Genomic DNA, 6,695 nt, shown 5'->3' on the forward strand with positions numbered 1-6,695 from the left:
GTTGTATAAAACGATGTAATTAGATTCTTTTGCTGGATTTGTTTTGTTGTTTTGAGTTTTTATACTTTAGAATTCATGTGGCTAGGAAAACATAATTCCAACAAATGATATCAGAGTCATCACCGTTTCATCGATTTTATAACATTAAGGTCTAGGTTTTTCATTGATTTTCAATGTTTTATGCTAGATTTTGATTTACTAGTGTAAAGCGATATTTGATCATCGAAAATCCATATAAAAAAACCTAGGATATGCGTCATTATCAAGTTTTCCGTGATATTTTGTGAAGAACATTAAGAACAACGGTAACTGTCACTATTTTTATGATAACCATCGAGTTTGATCTATTATTAGTGAATAAGATTTTGACAAGCCGAACAAGGCCATGTTAGATAACATATGGTAGGGTCGTGTGGCATTTTGGTCGGGCCAAACATGACACAGTCAACACGGTCATGCCATGCAGGGCCAATTTCATTCACCCACAGTGTTGTTAGGTGACACCACCATGCCATGTTAGGTCCTAGAAATCGTTTACCACTCTACTGCTTGGCTTTCCATTTGCGACTTCTCGGGAACTAGTGGCGGTAGTGGATTATTTCTATTCGATCTTCAGATCTCCTAGCTAGGATTTTTTTTGAGTCTACTTGCACACATTTAACTAATATGTTAGTTTAGGTAGATTTAGTATATTTTGTGTCAATAGATGTATTATATGTTAAAAGTGATTGATCCATAGGAAAATTACTTTTACGCTTGGTATGTGTAAAGATATTGCAATTAAGGAATAATTTTTTGATTCAAATCGTGCACATATATAATATGTCGACCGTAAGAAAGATATATTAGGTGACTGATTAAGGTTATTGTGAGCTATGAACTTAAATATATAACTTATATGAAGTGTCAATTATGCAAATAATTTGCCCACCCAAAGAAAGATACATTGTGTGATTAATTAAGGTTTGAGCTATTGTAAAGAGTACTACTAATAAATTACATTATAGTCTAAAGACTTGTAATATTGTACTTGGTATTTCATTAAGAACTCATTCGTATACATATTTTATTCCATAATTATTTCATATAACTCTGTTTATGCGTTCTTGGTTTCGTCGTGAGCTTATAATATTGTTTTAATTTTAGTGCATTCAATAATTGCTAATGAAAATAATATGTTATCGTAGTCTTGAACTGTATAAAGTTGGACTATGCAGTGAGATACGATCGCCCCACACTCCTGACCAGTGCTAGCACTGTAGAGTAGAAGGTTGAATTTGATAAGTGGGAGTGATTGAATCGGAGTCTAAGCATCATGCAATTCCAGAACTGTTAATTAAAGGGTTCAATACCTAAAGAGGAGGATGTGAAATTTTTTCTAAAACAATTGTAGGTCGATTTATATCAAACGAAAAGGTCAAGATTATCATACTTCTCTCCAAGTTGGTGTCCATATGGTATAATAGAAAATGTAACATACGAGAGTACATTATTGAGATGTTTAATCTCACCGTAATATTAAAGGCACCGAAACTCACTTTAGCAAAAAAAGGCAGAATCCATCACCCAGTGGCTCCACACGGTCAGCCCCATGACCATCTATGAGGAGGACGGTATTGTCTCGGCTTCGTCGAGATTCGACCTTTGTTCCCTTTAGCAACTCTGCTTTGTCATAATCAACTCAACTATGCCAAAGGCACTGAAACTCAAAATGATTAAGAATATGATAGTGCAATTTATCTTGATGTTTATGCCTATGCAGTTCATTCCTTTTAAGATATCCTATTATACTCAAAATAATCAATAAATATTAAATGCGCTTATAACTCAGTATGTAAGAGGAGAAATTGAGGCGTGAGACATTCGAAAGTGCTAATTTCACATCCGCTAGTCAAGGTTCGAGTATAAAAATAAAGAAGACTAATAACAAAATCAAAGATAAATAAATTGTAAATTCAGGATTTCATGGTCATAAAGAGTAAAAAAATAAGATAAAAAATCTTTTTATTTTTTCGGTAAAGAAAAAAATCACATGAAAAAAATTGTCCCAAATATATCATTTGACATGTTAAGAAAGATAAATTTTTTAACTTTATCAGTGCAAAAGTCAATTAACAATTATATCTGATAACACTTGATGGATAAATACCGATACTATTACTTATATAAGTATTATCATACAATTAAGGTTATCTTAGAAGTCGACTATCATTTGATGGTAAAAGATACAATGACAAAAAAATTGAAGTTCATAAATATTTTTAGATTTTATTTAAGAATTAACCCTTATTTAGATTTAAATAATATATTCATTAATATGTACCGTCAAATTTTAATTTTAATTTGTTTTTGAACAAATTAACTTGATTCTAATCCAAAATGATTTTCATACCTGTGTCAGACAGTACGTGACACCTACAAGTCAACCATATATAGAAACAGAGAAGAGAGGAGGTAGGTCGGTGGGAAATTTTTTATAGGACTGAATCGATCACTTTAGAGATAGTCAATAGAGCTAATTGGGATTAAAATAAAAAAGATATTGATTACTGCCATGTTTTGGTAGCTAAAATTCACGTAAGAGGAAGTTCTTCGTCTTTCCAAGCAAGCACAATAATACAAGTCAACACATAATAATGCAAGTGACATAATTAGTCAACCATATACCAGGAAGACTATTCACCGAAGAAGTGCATCCTCCTTCCTAGTTAATTTGTCCAACTTAGCTTTCCGAGATTCTTCTCCATTGAGGCCACCCCTCAGATAGTCAAACTAACAGGACCCAAAATGCGACGTCGAACATGACATTAACAGACGAAGTTAACAGAAACTTCAAGCCATGCTCAAGTATATATTTGAATAATTTTATTACTCTATTCTATATTTTTTTTATAACATGTACATTAACATGTTGGGATAAATCAATTGAGCGCATAAAGAAAAGCTGATAGCTTACTTGATTAGTCTCCCTGACCATTGGCATCTCTTTAATTTCAGCCAGTGGCAGTGGCACACGCCACACATCGATCCTCCATTGTTTCATGTACTCCTGTTGCATTAAGGCTTTAGAAGGAGACACATCTACACAGCAAGAAGAAAGAGATAGGTTAAAGAAGTGTCACACTCAACTCGGCTTCACAAAAAATACTGATTTTCATTGTAGGGATGTGCCAGGAGTGTGCGTAGCTCTTTCAGATGAATCCAGAAGATTGTTAGTTTCATCGTATTATATAATTAATAATTCTATCATAAAAGTGTTTACTAAGGGACAATAAAATTAAAAAAGAAATGTGGAAAAAGAAGTTATATGACATGAAAGAAAGAATAATTAATCTGCAGGGGAAAGGCCCAATCGAGGGAGAAGAGGCTAACCAGCCAAGAGAAAGGAGACGTGATTTGCCACCTTGATTTATTCTTCTAGTTTTGTGAGACTTAAGCTACCTTAACACTTCCAGATTGCAGTCGACCTTAAGGTCTGCCCTAATTCAATTATTCTGAGCTAATCACCGCATCTTAAAAAATGGTTGAAGATAATAACTTTGAGACTCCTATAAAAATGGAAAGTTAATTATGCAAATGAGAAATGTAGATCTATTCCAAACTTTATCCAAAACATATATAGCTTGCAGCAAAACAGATCAAAGTTAGCTTTGCTACATGCTAACACTTCCATCATCAGTAAGTATGGATATTACTTGAGACCTCACTCATTATAAACTGCAAGCATTGAAGTTTTCGATAGACACATGCATATTTTTAGCTTTGGCAAGTAGTCAGCCAATCAATTTTCGATAGACACAAGCATATTTTTAGCTCGTGTATAAGTATGGTCAATGAGATTGGCCAATTTATGGATTGAGATTGTTATTTTAATTCTTCTTTACATTAGTTAATTGAAAATAGGGATTCAAATTTCTTATATGCTGAATTTCTCCTTGATATGTCTATTATTGCTGGGCCATTGTTGATGCCAGAGATATGCTTATATATGTTCTTCTGATATATATATATATATGCTCCATATTTACATTTGTAATCCATGAGGAGATTTTTATCATATCTTATCCTTGTTATATAACAGGTTGTGAAGACCAAGCCATATGGACACCTTCAGCTGATATATGGAGCCTGGGCTGCACCGTTTTAGAGATGTTGACTCGTCGATCTCCTTATCCTAACTTAGAATGGGTGAGCGATCCATATGTTTAATTTTACACTATTTCTAGTCAATTTACTTCAAGCAAGAGTTCTGTTCATGTTAGAATCCATGATGGTTCACATAAATCAGTTAGAACAAACTTATATTAATTTTAAGTGAGCGTTGGATGTTCTGATTCTTCTTTTCTTTTTCTGGTAACTGTGACTACAGATAGAAGCTTTTTATAAGATTGGTCGTGGTGAACTACCAGTTATTCCTAATTCATTGTCTGAAGAGGCTCGTGATTTCATCAAAAAGTGCTTAAGATTTAATCCTGATGATCGGCCCACAGCTGCTCAACTTTTGAAGCATCCATTTGTCAAACAATCACGTCGAGATTCTACTGGTTCTAGACAATTTTCACCAATGACAGTGGGATCCAGGCTACAATGATTATGAATTCCCATGGAAAGGTAAACCATTCTAAAAGCAAACTTTTGTTTTTTTTTGCCAAATAGAAGCAAGAAAGATGTTGCAGTTGTTAAACTTGGCTAGGGAATCTTTATAAAGCTTGTCCATAACTTAAATGCCAATTATATGTCTTGAGAAATAAGACTGGGAATATAATAGAAATACTTCACTGAGAAAGAGGAAATATAGAAGCTTTCTATCTAAGAAATGGGTTTGTAACTTTCTCAATAATATGTCAATTACTAAGGTTTCAAACCACTTAATTAATCGGTATTATCTATCACATATAAAGTTCTCAATCAGATAGTTGCATGTTATTTACTTGAATTCTAATTACTATTTGTTTCTATTTAAATGGAACATATCAAAATCAGGATTCCCTTTCCATGTTTTTTCCTAGTTCCAAACAAACTCTCTGGATTGTTGTGGTCTTTCAAAATCAAACTGGAAGGATATAGAATGTCAAAATATCAAAATTTTCTAGTCGATAGAATTATAATTTTACTGATTTGTTTTCATTTTAAGCTAATAGATTTTGAATTGGAATTCCAACTAACACCATCGTTTTCTTGCTTCCAACAAGCTCATTTCTCAAAATTGGATGTCTGGGGAATCATTTTTGATTCAACTGATTCCAGGTGCATTTTGCATTTACTGTGATGCCTAAAGTTTCAAACTTATCTTCCCTATTAACGATCATTGATTGATTGCTTTTCAGTGTTGTAGGAGAACATGTGGACGAATCGACTAACAAAGTCTCTGATGAGATCACGAAGTTGATGAACCGTGAAGCTTCAGTTAACTCACTTGGCTTGGAAGTGCCTCGCAGGATTCTCTTGAAGATATGGAACTTGCCACCACGGCTTTAGCTGAGCCTCTTCCTGCCAGGCAACTGGTAAAACTGCTGCTGACACTTTGTTGATAAATGCTTGCTTATGTTCATAAGAGACGAATTCTTTGAACTAATCCATTCAATTTAGGCATGCAAGTGCAAGAATCGCTACCTTTGTGCTATGGAAAAATGGCTTAATGAGAGTCAAGTCCTTCTTCATCCAAAGGGTCCATTTCTTTTTCTTAGTTAATGTTCAAGTCATCTTGCTATACCCGACACAGTCTGCAAAGAAATAAATTGTATCATGTTTGAGTTTGATCTAGGCAGGGACCGGACTAGGCATTTCACGTATTCCAAGTTTAGCCCAATTTTTTTAAAATAAAACATGGATAATTTTTGTTCGATTATTTAAAAAAAATATTTTTATATTTTATAAAAAGGTACAACGCCGATAATTTATTCAATTAATTTATAAAACATGGTCTTCTCCTTCACCCACTTGTTCGGTCATCTTTCTAAAACAACCATGATTCCTCTAAGATTTTAAATTGCTAGCTTACAAGTAGCACACCTTAAACAATCAATTAAACTCATACACCACCCGCTCCATGTCACCAGTCAAAAAATTAATAATTTTCTCTCAAAATAATAATAATAATACTAATTTTATTAGAAAGATGAAGTTACATAGATAGTTTATTGAATTAATTTATACATGGTCTTTCTTCATAATTTGATTTCTCCCATTTTGTCAACTCTCTCACAAAGCCATGATTCATGATTCCTCGTCCCCACTTCTTCCAACTTCTCACCCACTCTAATCTTTTAGCAATTTGTCTCAAAAAGAACTATCTCATAAAAAAAAAGTCGAAAAGAAAGGAAAACCTGGGCCACCACTTCTTAGATCAATATTTTCCTGCAAATTATTCAAGAACAACTTTAAGTTGATGATTAATTGGAGTGCATGGTATTTTGCAGATATAAAATAATTGAAGTTTTCATTTCAACTCCCAAATCTATCTTCTTCTTTCAAAAGGATGGGTGATTTTTAAAAGCTCCCTAATGTTTGTTTTTTTTTGAAATGACCTCCAAAGTTTGAATTAATTAACAGTGAAATATCTTCTATGATTTTCATATTAATCAAATTCTGAAGGGTATTTTTTTAAAAATAGTAAATATTAAAGGAAATTCTTAATTCTTTAAAATGCCTTTTAAGATTTCAAAATAGTCAAAATACACCCCTATATTAAAAAT

The 6,695-nt window shown here is 33.0% G+C and overlaps 1 long non-coding RNA gene across 1 annotated transcript; it reads left to right on the plus strand.

Moving 5' to 3' along the window:
• The first annotated feature begins 5,347 nt into the window (after positions 1 to 5,347).
• Positions 5,348 to 5,757, plus strand: LOC141818471 (uncharacterized). The gene is made up of 2 exons (XR_012600968.1): positions 5,348 to 5,504; positions 5,590 to 5,757. It is a non-coding gene; the product is annotated as an uncharacterized LOC141818471 (long non-coding RNA).
• The last annotated feature ends 938 nt before the right edge of the window (positions 5,758 to 6,695 follow it).

This window comes from Curcuma longa, unplaced genomic scaffold, assembly GCF_044706935.1.
Source record: "Curcuma longa cultivar G26 ecotype Majalengka, Jawa Barat unplaced genomic scaffold, ITB_CL_G26_1.1 contig_24913, whole genome shotgun sequence".
NCBI lineage: Eukaryota > Viridiplantae > Streptophyta > Magnoliopsida > Zingiberales > Zingiberaceae > Curcuma > Curcuma longa.